This window comes from Carettochelys insculpta, chromosome 15 (genome assembly GCF_033958435.1).
Source record: "Carettochelys insculpta isolate YL-2023 chromosome 15, ASM3395843v1, whole genome shotgun sequence".
Taxonomy (NCBI): Eukaryota; Metazoa; Chordata; order Testudines; family Carettochelyidae; genus Carettochelys; species Carettochelys insculpta.
This window is the reverse complement of record NC_134151.1, coordinates 10100339-10118260: the sequence shown is the minus strand read 5'-3', so window position 1 is coordinate 10118260 and position 17922 is coordinate 10100339. Positions and strand designations below refer to the sequence as shown.

Here is a 17922-nt window from a genome sequence, read left to right as displayed (position 1 = left end):
AGGGAGTTCTACAGCTGCACACGCGTTTCTAGGAGGGAAAGGAGAGTTAAGCTCCCGATTCAGAGCAATCCCAAGGATGCCCTTGAATCCTCGAGGATGCTCCTGCAGGTTCCTTCGTTAATTGCATCGCTCACCCGGCTGTTTAGGCCGTAGCTGAAACTGTGCACCCGGTTTATTTCCCTGTCCCCTTTCGGGAGGGCAGCCCTTGCAAAGTGCCTATTGCTGTGAGCGTCCTGCCAAGGCCAGGCCCGGAGCTGACGGGCTAGGCCAGCCGGGCCCTGTCTTTGCCCCCTTTCCCGTGCGCCCCCCGCTCGGTCACCCTGGGCAATCTGCCTGTGCATCAGCCTCTTCTCCCCGTGCTGGCCCTCCCCAGCGAGCACTCCGCTGCAAAGCGCCCCGGCAGCAGCCCAGCCTGCAAAATGCAACCAGCCGGGAACGCAACACAACCACCGCCAGCCGGCCGCGCCACCGGCGAAGCGCCACCCCGAGCCCCGGCTCCTCTGTAGCGGCGGGAGCGCAAAGAGCCGCGGGCCTGCTGCTCGTGCTCGCCGCCTCCTCCCCGCCCGGGGGCACCCAGCCGAGGCACCCCCGAGGCGGCTGCCGCTCGCGGTTGCTTCTGCTGGTGCAGCCGCCGCCGCCTCCCGGCCGTGCCTGTGCACGGTGCCCCTGCGCGCGCGCTGCCTGCTGCTGAGCCCGGGATTGGCTCGCGCCCCCCATTCAGGGGCTCGTGCAACCTGGTGTCTGCCGGGCTGGATTGAGAGCAGCTGGCACTGAGCTGCTTGGCTAGCTCGCAGACAGCAGCCAGCCGCGGCTGAGGCTCCGCTCTCGGGGGGCAGGCGCCGCGGGGAGCCGGCCGGCCGGCGGGGCGCTGGGGGTTATTGCATCGGCTCTCCCCAGAGGTGCCCCAAGCCCCCTCCCCGCCCCAGTGAAGGAATCCGCGCTGGTGCTGCACGCTGGGCGAAGTTCTCACCCAGAGATGGTGTGAGGGACTCGGGCTGCTCAACCTGCTGCTGCTGCTGGTAAATGCTCTTCACTTCTTATCTGGCTTAAGGCTTTTTCCTCACGCTCTTCATTCCGCAACAGCGTCCGCTCGGCAGCCCCCTCGCGCCCCTTATTTCTCCTTCCCTGGCTCGCGTCGCCGCTGTAATTGCATTGGCACCGCTGACAACTTCTGGTGGGGCTCTCAGAGCCCGGCTGCGAGCGGGGGGTCGACCGCAACCTTTTAATTCAGCACTTGGAGAGGTCATTAGTCGCACGAGGTCCAGGGAGCAGGGAGAGATCGGGGCTTGTTTCCCCGCTGCTTTCCTGCTTGTTCCTTTCCAGCCTTGGCTGCTGAGTTATTTTCCCTGCGTGTTTTAATGTTGTCTTTGTGATTTTAGGTTTGTTTGGGTTTTTTTTCCCCCTCCTCCCTCCCCCGATTCAAGTACAATTTTGTTTCGGTTTTTGCCACCAGGGCTGAAAGAGATCGGTGATTCAGAAACTATCTCGGGCACAGGGCATGCTGGTTGGAAATCGGGGAAAGAGGCATTTGTATTCCAAAAGGGAATTAAAAAAGGCTGCTTTGCATCATTGCTGCAGTTTTGCAGGAGGCAATAAAGGAGATCGCTCCTCATGTTGCTTGTAAAGATGATAAACACAGAAGTGCTTTAGCGCATCACATACTGTCCAGTGGTTTAGCTGTTGCTAAATTGGACTTAATCATAAATTCAGAGCTGTGGAGGGAGAGAGATTGGGGGCACTGTATTCCTCCTGCTGCTGAGACAATGTACGTTTGCTAACGCCACATCAAGACCCGGTTCGACCTTACATGCAGTAGCAGTTGGAGGAGATTTTCTGTTTGTTTCTCTTTCTTGTGTACACAAGCACAGACTGAAATTTAAATGAGCCAGTCTGATGAAAGTAAATGGAACGCTTAATTAACTCGTCTTTTACTTCCCAATAATACTCTTTAAACTCTTGTCAGCAGGATTGAAAAAAAAAAGAAGACACGTTCGTACATACTGTATGTTTCAGGTAAATTTATACTACTTAGAGAACAATAAGATTTAAATTAGTTTTAGTATTTATTTCCTATGTGCCCCCCCCATTATGGGTCATGGGGCAGAAGAAAAGGGACATAAATAAATAAAAACCATGGAGGGTCAGTATGTAATGGCCAGTCAGCAGTATCACAAGAAAACTTCCATTCGTAAAATGTTTGCAAACCCAATATTACATATAGAACATAGCTAATAGAATGATGGCTAGGAGTGCATTAGTAGGTTCTAAAGACGTGTTTAAAGTAGGGTACATTTACATCACTTAACTATTGTCTTCTTAAGGTGTTCAAACTGTATACCTAAAATAAATTCTGATATGTAATATTGGAATAAAAGGCTAAAGGAAAATCATTGCCGTACTTTCAGCTTGTTTCTGCAGCCTGGGATACAAGTTGTCAGACAGTATGTGTAGTAGAAGACCACCTCATATGCTGCTGGATAAAACTTTTTTGAAACTCCAGAGATTTGAACGGTGTGATCTAAATGTGGAAGTTACTGAATTATCAGCAAAATGAAAATTAAATCACCAGTTACTGATATTCTTTAAAAAAAGTAGTTCCAAATCATTACGCAGATTTACCAATTAATTTTGATTATGTGATCTTAAATCTTTTTCTTTAAATTCTAGACAAAATTTAGAGAAAAAAACCCCATATTGATCTCTTTCAAGTTTGTCTGACAATAGTAAAGTGATTTACTGCATTTCATCTCAACTCTTGTGTTGAAAGAATACAAAAGTCATTACAGTGTTCATCAGACTGACATATCATTGGGTTTAAATATTTCCATGAGTTCCTTAAATTTACTAATTTTAATAAAATGAAGAGGTAAGTCCTTCCATTCATAAAAATCAGAGATGTCTGCCAGGAAAGAAGAGTTCTCCTACAAGACGCTGATATTCTAAAGAATCTTTGCTTCTAATACTGCTTTAGTACTGTTTTCTTTATAAAATAATAATAATTTAAAAAAAAACCACAATATGTTCTTGTTGTCAATCTGCATCATTTAAATAATTAAATTAATTCCTTGTGCATGGGCACAAGTGCAAATAACTGACCAGGTCAAAGACTAATGCATGTGGTGAGATTTCTAATTACCGTAAAATAAAATCAGCATATAAATATATTTATGTTGCACTGAGTTGGACTCAGTTTGAGAATCGAAAATTCACTTGTGAAATCAAATCTTTAATTCATTTAGAGAGAGAATCTTTTATTGCTGAGGTTTCATAGTTTCCTGGAAACTTTTAAAAGCCCATAGTGTTCATTTGTTAAAATATTAAACACATATGGTCAACATTAAAAAAAAAAAGGTTTGGTCTAGATAACTTATCAGTGTTTGTACTCTGTTTATTTTAAATGACTTGCATTGATGCAATGATTAGTTATAAAGTAACTCTAGCCGTTTTTCAAAAAACTCTACATGGTTATTTCTCACTGTTATTGAAAATTAGTATGAGTTTTCTTTCATTTACACTGACACTGTATGGTTTGGTGCAATTTCACTTATGAACATCACATGGAAGATGGTCTCTCCTAATCAGCTTGACTGATATTTTGTATTCGAGTATCTCCTACTACAAGTCAGAGGGTTACATGGGAGAACAGGGAAGAGGTACTAGCAGTTGTTAGGCAACAGAGAGGAAAGTTCTAGGAATATTAATTTGAGAGGACTAACGGTCACATTTGTATGACTTGTTAGGATTCATATTTTATTTGGCACAGAGTGGAGATATCTGTTGATATTTGATATATTACGGTAATGGATTCTATTGTCAAACACTATCATTTTGACTTCAGCAATCCAAGTACATTTTTATGCACAGTATAAATAAATTATAGTGTCAAACTGTGCATGTGCTTAAAATTATTCACTATGATACAAAAGAAGTGTTGATTTAGTTCATTCAGGTCAAATATGTAGACATTTTCATCTGAGAGGTCAAATTATACTGAAGGTCAGATTAAATGGAAAAAAAAGCTGAAGTGGTTGTTAGACTACTCAAGTCAATTAACTGATCTTGGAAAACAGATACGCATATTTCTACATTGTTTGTTTGAAATGGCTTATTAAGATCTTAATCCTGTGACCCATTCAATCATGTACACAAAAAGTACTCACTGCAGTAGTGTTAATCATAGCATATTTAATCATGTGAGTAAGGGTTGCAAGACTAATCCCTTAAATTGTAATTTTTGCAGTTAGTTTTTGAAAATCAGTCCATTGGATAAGAAAGGACATGTTCTGCTCTCAATGTGCAAAAGAAAAGAACATTCTCTCAAAGTATAACTAAAGTTCGTATCTCTTTTAAATGGTTGATGTGGGATATTTAAGTTTTGACTTGCTGCAGGAAAAATATTTAATGGGCAATATTGTCCAGATGTTTAGAATATATCCCACTTGTAATTTTAAAAGGGCCTTAAATGTTTAAGAAATACAGTTTTACATAATGTGTGTGCCAGTACTACAGGCAATAAACCATTCTCATTTAGAGCAAATAATACACAGTGATGATCCATCTCTTTTTGACCTTTTGTTCATATCACTGAAGTTTTTATACCAATTATTATTGACTCATCATCACTCTTCTTTCTGCAAGTGCAAGCAACTCACACACAGTATGTAGTCTTGGACATACTGTATATTCCAGAAAAAGTACAAAATGATTTTGACTGTATCATACTATTGCAACCATGTAAAGTAATATTTTTTGTGCATCAGTGGCCTCTGTAGCCTTACAGAGTCCTATGTTTTGATCTTTATTCAAAATTACAGCTTTTATTTAGCTGAATTGCCAAAGCAACATGCTCTAAAATAAAATGCTTTCTGTAATACTTTGTCACTTAATCCGCATGAGGCATTGCAGGATATATTAGGTCCTTTTCTATTAGATAATTTTTGTCTCACATTATTGGCTTTTACTGAGAACCTATAATGCTGTTGACATTCAAATACATTCTCATAACTTTACCTTGCTGACTGAGTCAGTATTACCAAATAAGCTTTTTAGATAAACACCCTGTTTTCTAAGCTCATTATTGTGAAATATAAATACAACCTCCTTTATGATAGTGGTTCCCAACACAGGGGTATGAGCATCTCTGGGGTTACTTAGAGGTCTTCCAGGCAGTACATCAGCTCATTTGGATATTTGCCTAGATTTACAACAGCCTACGTGAAAAACACTAGCAAAGTCAGTACAAACTAAAATGTTATAGACAATGATTTGTTTATACTGCTCTATATACCATACACCAAAATGTAAGAAAGTAAATATATACGAGTTGATTTGTTTTATAATTACATGGTAAAATAAGAGAGTGAGCAATTTTTCAGTAATACTGTGGTGTGACACTTTAATTTTTACGTCTGATTTTGTAAGCTTTTAAGTGAAGTGAAACTTGGGCATACTCAAGACATATCAAGGTCTTGAAATGAGTAGAGTAGTTTGCAAAGGTTGAGAGATGCTGCTTTGTTTCGATTCTGTCTCATGGAATTGATTGACAGTTCATATGACATAGTAATAGATTGTTTCCTTTCATGTTTAATGAAGGGCACCAATAATCCAGTAGTTATCCCAAACAGGGATACAATTGTGTGATATTTATTTTTTAGCAACAAGCAGCACATTTATGAATTTACATTTATGAAATTATCTTTAAGGGGGAAGCAGGGAATGGGCACATGATAATTATCACATAGTTCTCGCATACTGTCTGACCATAACAGTTATGCACTGCAGCATTTTTAGGAAATTGATGTTTAGCTAAAAATTAAAGAAATGTCAACATTTACCTGTAATTCTTTAAGTGTGGGCCTTAGTGCAGGATGTATTGCGCTGTCTGAGCCTTGCATGGAGAGGAAAATCACTGCCCAGATTTTCTCCTCCATTAATCCTGTGCAACCCCTATTGATGCATTTTGTTTGCAATGAGAGTAGTATTTGTCCATTTTCATCTAGGGAAAATGGAATGATCATTCTGGTCCTTTTATAGGACACCTCTAAAATACATAAATCAGTGCTAGTATTACTAAGATTTTTACTGTGGCTTTCAAAGCCACAGCTACTTAAGTTGTGTGCGGTGTCCCAGCAGCCAGCAGTGTTTAGAACATTCTCCACTATATACTGTAATACATTTGCATCTTCTCCTCATGGAACATATAAGCAGTTTGAGTCTTTCCACCATACAAAGGTGTTATGAGAGCCAGGAAGACACAGTCTGTCTATTGCTGTCGTATCTGAACATCTCACAAACATTGTCAAATTTATCAGCACAACATTTTTGTGAGGTTATAAGTGACTTGTTCTAGGTCCCACAGGAAGCATGTGGGAGATCCAGCAACTGAACGTTAATCGTCTTATTTCTAGTCCTGTGCCTTAAGAGGGTCAGCCTATTTTCCCTTTGTTGTGTACGTGTGCAACAAGAGCTGGAATCAGTACACATGTAGGGATAGCCTTGGAAATTTGTCTGAATGTCAAACAGAAAACAGCGTTTTCCTTTTGCTTCATTATAATGCATAGACATATTTCATGGAAGATGGAGGCACCTTTTCATCTCTGTTGCACAATATAATGTTCTGCCTTTGAAAATCTCTCTGTATCTTGTTGCATGTAAAATATATTGATGAGAACGTGTACTCAAAAAGGTGAGTGTGATTGTCTCTAAATGGATGCAGTCTGCCTAAATTTTGGCTTGACATTGTTATTCTTTGTTACAGAATAGTATAGGTTCAGTAAAAGCACAAACATTAGTTAGAAGCATTTACAGATTCAATAAAAGTAACATATTATTAGATTGAACGTTATATAATAATCTTCACAAATCACTTTACAAATTATGTATAGTTTACACACCTTTGTAATACAATCATTTCCGGAGTGAAACACAGTAGATATCGTAGTCCTGTGTTGCAACTCTACACCGCATTTAAAAGAGGAAGGGAAGACTTCTTTTTTCTGAGAGACACTGTTGGAGAAATTTTAAAAAGTAGACTATAAAATACTTGGTGGGATTTGATATGGACAAGAGCCATAATCGTGCAAGTAAATTTCACTCACTTGTTAATCTAGTCTATTTTATGTTAAATTTTTATTTTATATAAATTAGATATGTTTAAAATATTTACTTTGCAGCAGTTGACGTACTATACAGTTACATATCAAATACATTATTTACGGCAAATGAAAATACATTTTATGTTTGAATGTCAACTCTTTGAACTGCTCTGCATTAAATGTGATGTTTTGGACCAAATTAAATAAGTAAAATGCATATTAATACAGTGGCACAAGAATATCAAAGTTCCATGACCAATTTTCACCAGCATTGATTTTTGCCTTATCATGAAGTAGGATTAGAGCTTTTACTTACATTTAAAGGAAGATACTGCCTGGGGATCTCATTTTTATTTATTCAGTTACAGTAGTGAATAATATCCATATCAGGATCTTCTAAAATATTGTTCACTAGTTGGTTTGAGGACCTAGTGTGAAATCCTGGCTCCACTGTAGTCACTGGAAATTTTGTCTTCATTAACTTCACTGCAATCAGAATTTCACCACTGGAACACAGATGATACTCCCAAATTCTAATCTCTGTTTGGCATACACTGAATCTACAGCATCATTTCTCTGTTTCCACTGCCATTGATGAAGGTCCACCACTGGTGAGGAAGTGGTATGTAAATGAAATGGTAATCACAGCATATATGTACAAAGATCTAGAATGCACAGCCATACTAAGTCAGACCAACTGTCCATCTAGCACTGTATTCTGTCTTCCGGATATGTCCAATGCCAGGTGCTTCAGAGAGAATGAGCAGAACACTTGATTATGCTCTGATCTGACCCCTCGTTCAGTAGGAAAACTGGATTTTTTTCTAACATGAGATAATTCAGATATGTCTGGGAAAAAAAAAGAAAACAGCCAACAAATAAAAATACTTTTAACTGATCCCAATCAAAGAAAATTTCCACCCAAATGAAAAATTCTTCAAAGCACTTGAGTGAGTGAAAATAAGAGCTTAAAATTAGAATTGAAGCCACAAACACAGCTGTGGCATACCCTGTACTGTAAGGTCTCTGAAGGGTAGCCTTGTTAGTCTGTTTCAACAAAAACGAGTCTGGTGACACTTTGAAGATTTAAAAATACAATAGGGTGTTAGGGCGTAAGCTTTCGTGAGATACAACTCACTTCCTCAGATGCTGAAGAAGAAACAGGGATACAGAGATGGGAGTATGAAATTTGTGATGAGATCTTGGGCATGTCTTCCATTTTCCATTGGTAACATTCTGGCTGCACTGAGGTTAATGGCAAAACTTCCAGTGAGTTAATGGCAAAACTTTCATCTCATTTCAATCAATTTGGTAGTATTTAAAGTGCCACCAGACTCCTTGTTGTTTTTGCCGTACTGGGACATTCAGTTAAGGCATGTCTATATTTAGTGGAAGATTGGTGCACTGGTGGTCGATCTTCTGGGGTTTGATTTAGTGCAGCGAGTGGGACCACACTAAATTGAATGATCAGGGAACTGCTGTCAACCCCAGAACTCCTCACAGTCAAGAGAAATAAGGGAAGTATCTCCCGGTTTGGGGACAGTGGCTAAAATCGATTTAAGATATGCAGTTCTAGTAGCTGCAACTGTGTGTATTACATTGACTTTTCCCCCTTGTGTAGAGCTGGCCATAGTAAGGACAGTGGTGAAACTGGATATAACTTTATGTTTCTAAACAAATTGAATTTAATCTGTAACTTCTTAATCCTGAGATTTTTTTCACTTTGATTTTCTGTTCCTAACAAACTTCAGAACACATATCGAGTAATCTGTGATTGTGAGTTTGCCACACTGCAGATGGATCCATGTGGTGTGTGAAAACCAGCTACGAATTAAAGCCAAACATTTTGATTGCCTGCATTTTTGGTATCTAATGTGAGAAATAACAGGGCCCTATTTTCAGAGGTGTTCTCTGTCCATATCTCCAGCTGATGGAAGTGATGTGTACTCAGCATTCTTAAATATGAGGCACTGCATTCCATTTTTAAATTGTTTATAACTGCTTAAAAGGTGCAGACATGCATGCAGTCGGATTTTCAAAAGCACCTATGAGCCTCACTCCCACTGATTTCAGAGAGTTAAGTCCCTCGCCTCTCTGCATCTTTAAGCACTTAAAATACATTTCAAAATCTGACTCTACGTCTGTGTCTACACTTAGGAAAAACTTTGAAATGGCCAAATCGAAGAATACTAATGAGGTGCTGAAATGAATATTCAGCACCTCATTAGCATGTCGCCGGCTGTGGCACTTCAAAAGTGCTGTGTTTCACTCACAGGTGGCTTGTTTACATGGGGATCATTTTTGAAAGGACCCTGCAAATATCAAAATCCTGATGGGAATAAGGGGATTTCAATGTTTGCAGGATCCATTTGAAAAGGACAACCATGTAGACGAGCTGCGTGCGAGCGAAATGTGGCACGGCCAGCAGCATGCTAATGAGGCACTGAATATTCATTTCAGCACCTCATTAGTATTCTTCAATCTGGCCGTTTTGAAGTTTTTCCTAAGTGTAGATGTAACCTAGGTGTTTTAAATTGTACACCTGAAAATAGTATGACCAGTTTTGAATATCTGGCTAAGTGTTTTCAAGCTAGGTTGAAATGTAGATGTTAAGATTTATTTACAGAGAAACAATGCAATTAAATCCCTTTTGCTGAATACGCTAGCTCTGGCTCCCATTCTGGGTTTCTGTCTGCCAGGAAACTATTTTTCCTCTGCCTTCTCTTAATATCTTTAATATGGGTATTGCAGTGAGACAGACATCATAATAGAGATAAATAAAGGGAGGCTTGTATTATTAACTAATACCAGTGGACTAAATTGTTCCAGAGTGCTCTGCGAAGATACCTGAAAATGAATCTCAACTGACATCAATGGCTTCAGATAAATTATAAAATTTGGGATGAGTATGTATTTGTGATTGGCGAAAGATTCAGACTGAAAACTGACTGAAGAGAATTTAAACGTGTAGACAGATGATAGATTTCCTAAGGAGTCTGAACCTTTCTTTTGAAACTTTTTAGCAGTCCACAAATGGAAAAAAAGGCAGAGGGCCATTGCTCTATATCCTCCATTTGAGGTGTGGGCATATCATCTCCCCATGCCATGTGACTGCCCAAGCCCATTGCCCACGCAGCTCACTGGGTAATAGGTTCCTCAGATGAACCTTTCTTACCAACTAAACATACTGGAAACCACCAAAGTTATGACAGCTGTAAATTCATACAGCAACTCTCCCTGTTCCTGCAAAACCAGATATCCTGGATGCTGACTAGATGAAAAATCACGCTCAGAACTTTTTTTCAGTTTCACCATGTGTGTAAATCCTTTCAGACCCCAACGCAGGACACCGGGGCTACGTCTACACGTGCACCCAACTTCGAAATAGCTTATTTCGATGTTGCGACATCGAAATAGGCTATTTCGATGAATAACGTCTACACGTCCTCCAGGGCTGGCAACGTCGATGTTCAACTTCGACGTTGCTCAGCCCAACATCGAAATAGGCACAGCGAGGGAACGTCTACACGGCAAAGTAGCACACATCGAAATAAGGGAGCCAGGCACAGCTGCAGACAGGGTCACGGGGCGGACTCAACAGCAAGTCGCTCCCTTAAAGGGCCCCTCCCAGACACACTTTCATTAAACAGTGCAAGATACACAGAGCCAACAACTAGTTGCAGACCCTGTATATGCAGCACGGACCCCCAGCTGCAGCAGCAGCAGCCAGAAGCCCTGGGCTAAGGGCTGCTGCCCACGGTGACCACAGAGCCCCGCAAGGGCTGGAGAGAGAGTATCTCTCAACCCCCCAGCTGATGGCCGCCATGGAGGACCCCGCTATTTCGATGTTGCGGGACGCGGATCGTCTACACGTCCCTACTTCGATGTTGAACGTCGAAGTAGGGCGCTATTCCCATCCCCTCATGGGGTTAGCGACTTCGACGTCTCGCCGCCTAACGTCGATTTCAACTTCGAAATAGCGCCCAACACGTGTAGACGTGACGGGCGCTATTTCGAAGTTACTGCCGCTACTTCGAAGTAGCGTGCACGTGTAGACGCAGCCCAGATGATCCAGTGAGTGGATTTAGGGAGGAGAAAGGATGGATATGAAACCATCAGCCTGAAATGGCTGTGCTGCCTAGCAGGCTAACTGTGTCACCCCTAGGAGTGCCTCCAGATAGGAGCTGATCCATCTGCCTCTCCACCCAATGGCCCACATGATCTCTCTCCCCCACAACCAATAACATGAGGGGGCCTTAGAGACGTGAGAATAATAAAGCAGCATCCCCTCACTCTGCAGTAAAGGGCAGGACTGAAAGAGAGGGAGCATGATGAATGCTACTTCAATTGCTCCCAGTTCATTTCTCTCTCTCTTCCCCCTTCCCTTGACAAAGGTGTTTTTGGTGCTCCTGGACCCACCAGTGCTTCACACCCAGCTAAAGCTGTGAGAATTTGTAAGATCTGAACCATGGATAGTGCATCAAAGTTTCTCTCGGCAACAACAACGAGAAATCCTGTGGCAGCTTATAGACTAACTGATTTTTTTGGAGCATAAGCTTTCGTGGGCAAAGGCCCACTTTGTCAGATGTGTGTCTCCACAACAGCTCTGTTGGAGCAGGGCAGGATTAGAAAGGAGGCAGCTAGCAGCCTCTTAAACCCAGGGTTGTGAGTTCAATCACTGAGGGAAGGATTGGGATCAAATAGTTAAAAAAAATTGTCAAGGATGATGATAGATCCTGCTGTGAGTGCAGGGGGGCTGGACTTGATGACCTCTCAAGGTCCTTTCCAGCTCTATGAGATAGGTATGTCTACAAAATAGGTATATCTTAGCAGTAATCCTCCTTGTTCAATTGAACTGGAGAGCATATCTGCATTGCAAAATAACATTTACAGATGGCCTGTGACTGCCAACTCAGGTTCCTGGGGCTATACAATTGCAGTGCAGATATTCAGGCTGTGGGATATAATGAGAGGGAAAGGGTACCATAGCCCAAACATCTACACTGCAATTTTATAGCCCCACAACCCTAGCCTGCTCTCATGGGCCAGCTGCAGGCATTTATTATAGTGTAGACATATCCAGAAAATCCCTTCCCTTCCATCTCACAGAGGCCACTGTTGGAAAGCAAAAGTGGCCAAGGGGAAGGTTACTTGAATAGATGCAGAACCTCTGTGGAATGTGCAACCAATCCAGAGGGTCTAATTATTGAACCCTAATTTAATCTCTTAGCCAACCTCAGGGTTTTCCTCAGCCCCTCCTATTCAGTTAGCTTTTCTGCTTGCTCACTTAAAATGCCTTTCTCTGAACACAGCATTTGTTTAAAGGGAAGAAATCACTGTTCCACTCACATCAAGCTCCTCAAAACATACACCAGCTAATAACAGTTCCACTTTCTGACAGAAACCCTAGGAACTCCCTGGACACTTACCAATATTCTCCACTTCATCTAACATTCACAAGGTAGAAACATTCCTATGCTTGGATTGGCATGATGTCAGCATCTGTAGCAGAGTGCAGATGTGTCCTTGAATTACCATTAGTTGAGGCCAATTTTTGGCCACTCTTGTGTGGTGAATGGGGCTGCGAAGAGGAGAGAGTCAGCAGGGGAGCTCTCAACATGTCCTCTCCACTTTATGTAACTCCTCTGGAGAAGATGGAATCCTAGTTCTTGTCCTCCCAGAGTGCATGAACTAGAAAATTTACCAAGCTTCTGGAGCCAAATAGTCCAAAGGTGCCATGATGAGGACATAAATATGTCTATGCCTCTTTCCGTACATGTTAAAAGGAGAGCACTGGTGAGGAAGGTCAGCTTACATTTCATCCCTTTAAAAGGCATTTTAATTTTCACACCCTTATGTTGCTTTGGGATGCTGCTTCTGTACTTCGGTTGTCTCTGGCATCTGCAATTAATGCAGCTTTCTGTCACATTATCCTTCCTAATTTGACAGTGTCTGGTAACGTCATGTTCTAGACCTTAGAATTCAGTATCTAACTCCTATGTGTGATCAGAGTTGGGTAATCCAAACCAGTTAGAAATCTATGTTTATCTTATTTGCAGATTGGAAAAGAGATGATTATATAACTGTGCCTGCTTTAAAACAGGTAAGGCTTAAATCTTCCGCAGGGCAATACTTGGACATCTTGATAAATTAAGCATGGATTAACTGGGTCTGAATGTTAGGGCTTGAGGCAGTAAGTATCCTTACAGAGGTGTTCTCTTGAAGTCCCCATGGCTAGTACACATGTGAGTTAGGACCACTCACATTCGGAAGAACAGGATTTCCTTACTATCCTCTGTCTACTGCCTTATTTAATTAATGTATCTGAATGAGATGATTTAGAAACATAGAATTTTGGCTTCAGTCAGATTTCATTTTCAGTTTTCTAATGAAATGTTTAATAGTTCTTCTGTTAAATTCAGTAGCTTATTGGTCCTTAATGTCAGCACAGCAGAACAAGATATTAAAAAAAAAATCAATAACAAAATCTCTGCTCAGGAACTTGATGCAAAGGGCACTGAAATCAATGAGAGGTTTTCAATTGATTTTAGCGGACTTTGCATGCAGTAGCTACTTTTCATAACTGAAATAAATAAACAAACTCTGCCTGGCTGCGGTCATTCCTCCATCATGACTGTTGAGGCTGAAGGCAAACATTGTGAGCTAAATCCTTCAGGTATGGTAAATCCTTGTTTTGTAATTCATGCAGTGCAAAACAAATTAAAGCTGGGGATTCCCTGTAGCAGCACTTCCTCAGCTACACGGCCTCTGTTCTGCCTCTGTTCCTCTATGGAGAGGGCATTTGGGACCACAGAAAGGGCAATGAGAGCTAAAGTCAATTCTGGGCCAGCAAAACAATATCGAGGGAGTTATTTTAGTGAGTGCAAGCTAGGGCAACCCTGTGGAATTGTGCTAGTGGGGACCCAGAGGCTGGTGACAGGTGGCTGAAAGTTCCTTTATACTCAGCCTTGTCACCCACACTAATCATGAACTGGGCATAGCTGCCGATTTACACCCATCTCTTCAACAGGAATTTTGTTTAATCAAGGACTATCAGACCAGAAGCAATAGTCAGTGCTCTGTGCAATCAGTTTTTGAAAACTTCGTGACCTAATCTCCTTGCTATTGGGATGAATTCACTTGGCTCAGAGAAATCCCTGTATGTGTCTGTTATTCAAGAAGCCATGTGTAAAGCTTTTAACATCTTTCTGTTTTCTAATGACACTGATCTGCAAGTTGGGGCACAAATTCAGGCCATGATCCTGCAATGGAACTGTGTCAGTAGATAACACTTATTTTCCTATCCAAAAAAGGAAAAGAAAAAAAAAAAAGCTTGACAATGATGGGAAAAGAGCTACACTAGTAATAGAGTTTTTGTAGTTTATTATGTATCTTGTTGGTTGAACTTGTATGCATGCTTGGTGCTTTTCCTGCTTGGGAATGATATCTTGTTTGTGTCTGTGACCAAGAGATTATAGCTAAAAGCTATATAAAATGACATGATTATTTTCAGTGTGATTATTTTGGAAATACTGTAGACATATCTGTGCTCCCTGTTTAGCACTTACACACTATGTCTGTTTGCTCATTGCTAAATCTGAGTATTTTCTTCCCGTGAAAAAGAAAGGATCGACTTCTCTCCTTATACTGGGAAGCCCACTGTAAGGGTTCAACTAATGAAATGTGAACTTATCCTCCACTTGGGCTGTGGGTATTAGTGGTCACACAGATTGGAGATGTGACATGTTCTATGAATTATACAAAGTCATAGAATTCTCCCCACCTCATATATTAATGGGTATGTGTGGGCTGTGTCCCCCTTCTCTTAAAACAGTAGTGACCTCTCTTAACATCTCAGATAAGGTAGTTTTCCATCCCTCTCCACCACAGGAAGAAGAGGGGGATCTGGCCCAACACTAGGTGTCAGTAAAGTTGACTTTTTTCCTCAGTTTGTATTGGTTGAATGTTTCCATCATAATATGTACATTCATGTTAGGCTCAGCAGAGAGAGACTCCTGGATGAATCATCAATATCTTGAATTATTCTTCCATCCTTGAGTCAGTTCCCTCTGTGTCGAGGTTAAGGTAAATTGATAGAATAGTACTCTCGTCTGCACTATACCAATCAGATGGAAAGACAGTTCTGTTAAGGGAACCAATATTGCATAATTCCCAATTTCATAATTTCAATGAGACAATATTTTGGAAGATGATAGAAGTTTGATAAGCTTTGAGCAGTGAAAGAAGAAAAAAATAATCCAATCTTTATGTGGGCAAGGGCTTTTGAAATAACTTAACTAGCTACATTAGATTTGAACTATGTCCATAATCTGTAGAATTTACCTAAGTGCCCCTCTGTGCACATCTGCCACTACCTTTGATTGTATCCCTTCTAGGCCAGCGGTGCCACCTTGTCATTTCCTTTTTCTGTGTCTTCAGCAGCTGTTTCAGTACTTTAATTCTGTGTCTCTCTTGCACAGAGAACATTCTTTCTGAGCTGTTCCATCAAGCCACAATGCTCTTCTCACTTGAAAATCCTCTTTAAGATCCACATGTGCTGTGATTTCTACAAGAAAATAAGTAACTACCGGCCAAATTCTGCACTGACATAAATGGATGATGCTCCATGGAGATCAGTGTAGCTGCTCCAAATTACAGCAGAAAATTTGGCCTGCAACCAGTTGCTTACATATTTAATTTATTCTTCTCATGGTTGAACTGTTCTGGTAGAGGAAGAGTTTCAATGAAGGGAAAATTAGAGGACAAAAGAATTGTAAGTAGGGATGTGTGCAAATATGAAAGGGGGCACTAAGGTGGATTGTCTGGTGGAGACAGGATGTTACTGTAGCATGTTTCATTAAAAAACTCAGCAAATTTGTAACTATCAGATTGTGTCCACATAATCACAGAGCTGATCAGAAAGCTTGTACATTATGTCCCTTTTCTTCAAATATCTTTATTTCCTCCATCTGTGGACTCTTTGAGGCTGGGAGTTGGCCAAGGCTGGTGTTTGGAAAGCACATCACCACAGTGAAAATTGCTCTTTTTCCTAATACTTGTATAAATTTGGTGGAATCGTGATGCACCCTGTGGGTCTTTAGTTCCCTAGCTGAAGTTTAACCACATGGGTGAGGGGCACTGTGCTATAAACCATCAGACAGTGTAAATCACAAACTGATACATGCCTGCCCAAGTAGCTCATGGGAGCAACTTTAAAACCAGATGAAGACAGTGCAGGCAATGTTTTCTTTCACAAACCAGCATTGCATGGGTGCAGGGATGGGCACAGAGAAGCCATCTGTGATTTATTTCCCAGTAAGGAATACTATGAAGAGGAGGTGATAGAACTGAAATTTTTGCTGTGGTATCCAATCCAGAGCACACTGAAGAAAAGCAAGAAGCGTGAGACAGAAGCCCATGCTGTGGTATCTACTCAGGAATGCCCTGTCTCCCTACATGTGGTGCTCTTTCCACCAGCAGGGAGGTTTTTAAATAGATAAATATGTTTACATTCATATCCTGCACTTCATTAGTGCAATAGTCCTGTGTGTTGGAATCTCCATTGCATATAATGACGTCTTTTGGAAAATGTAGTTCAGAATGTTCAGCCAATTATATTCAGCCTGGTTTAACCTTCATAGGTGCTTTTATAATATAAATTACTGTAAAATTAGAGAGTAAAATATTGAATGTTGTCTCTTTTAATGCTGTCCTTTGAAATATTAATGATAACGATTCCTTGGTTTGGGGAATACTGCAGTGGTTTTCTTGTGACTAATAGCTTCAGTCAGTAACGTAATAGATTCTGCAATGTGATAATGAAGAAATTCTAATGAAGGTCAGATGGCAAATGGCTACTGAATCGTTAGTTTTAAAACATGTGTCAAACCTGGCAATATTTTTTTTCAGTTTTTGTTAAATAGTTTTCTTTATTTCCTAATGACAATGCTGTGATCATTTTAGATAGCTTTGAGAATTTGTTAAAAGAACACATCTTTCTATTAGGACTTCAAAGGAGAGAGCTCTTGAATGAGGTGTAAAAGTTTGAAAACTGGATTGGGCTTTAAAGGCGAGCTGGCATAGCTGAGTATGACAGTGGAAATAGGATTTTGTATAAAGTTCCCCCCCACCCCCTTGTGCCTATTGGCTTAATAGACTTTGCAAAGAACTTTAGAGCCTGTTCCAAAGTGACTATATTAATGTTTTAATTTAATATATATTTTTTATGTTTCAAGTGGGTACATATGAGAGAGAAATAGCAAATGGAAATAAAGCAGGCAGCTTATTAGGATTCAAATATTTTCTGTATTTTGACTCACAAATTAGGAGGAAAGGTTGGAATCAATTATATTAGTGCACAGTGTTTCTTCAGAACCTGTTTCTCTATTACTAACAATACCAACTTTTAAATTTCAGTTTTCAGTAAGATAATTGATGTTAAAGCAATTTCACTAATTATGGGGACAATGATACTCTAACAGTTATAGAAAGAGTTTTGCCATTGATTTGTGTAGACACAAGATCAGGCTTTTAGACTGTTATCCTGTGTAAGCATTCTACAAGTAATCTGAATGAATACATTTCCTTCTCTTGGGATTTGTCTTGTTATTCACTTACTTTAATTTACAAAAATTAATGCTGTTTATTTCTTTAGTTGTGAGATAATTGCTTATTTGCATTGGTAAAATGTTCATTTATATCAGTTACAGGGAAAGTAGTTGTATTGCAGTATTTGGAATTTGTGAATTTTGATCAGATAAACATACAACATTTTGAATCTTATTTTGTGCTAGTTTAGCTATATAGTGCAGTATTTTCTGTTTTTGTA

At 40.4% G+C, this 17922-nt stretch overlaps 1 protein-coding gene across 1 annotated transcript in view; it reads left to right on the top strand.

The window, feature by feature from the left end:
* Window positions 1-882: 882 nt before the first annotated feature.
* The window catches only part of TENM2 (teneurin transmembrane protein 2), a 1128689-nt gene continuing 1111649 nt past the window's right edge, over window positions 883-17922 (top strand). Inside the window, exon 1 of the mRNA XM_075010154.1 lies at window positions 883-1019. The gene's annotated coding sequence lies outside the window, so the exon portion shown is untranslated. The remainder of the gene's footprint in view (window positions 1020-17922) is intronic.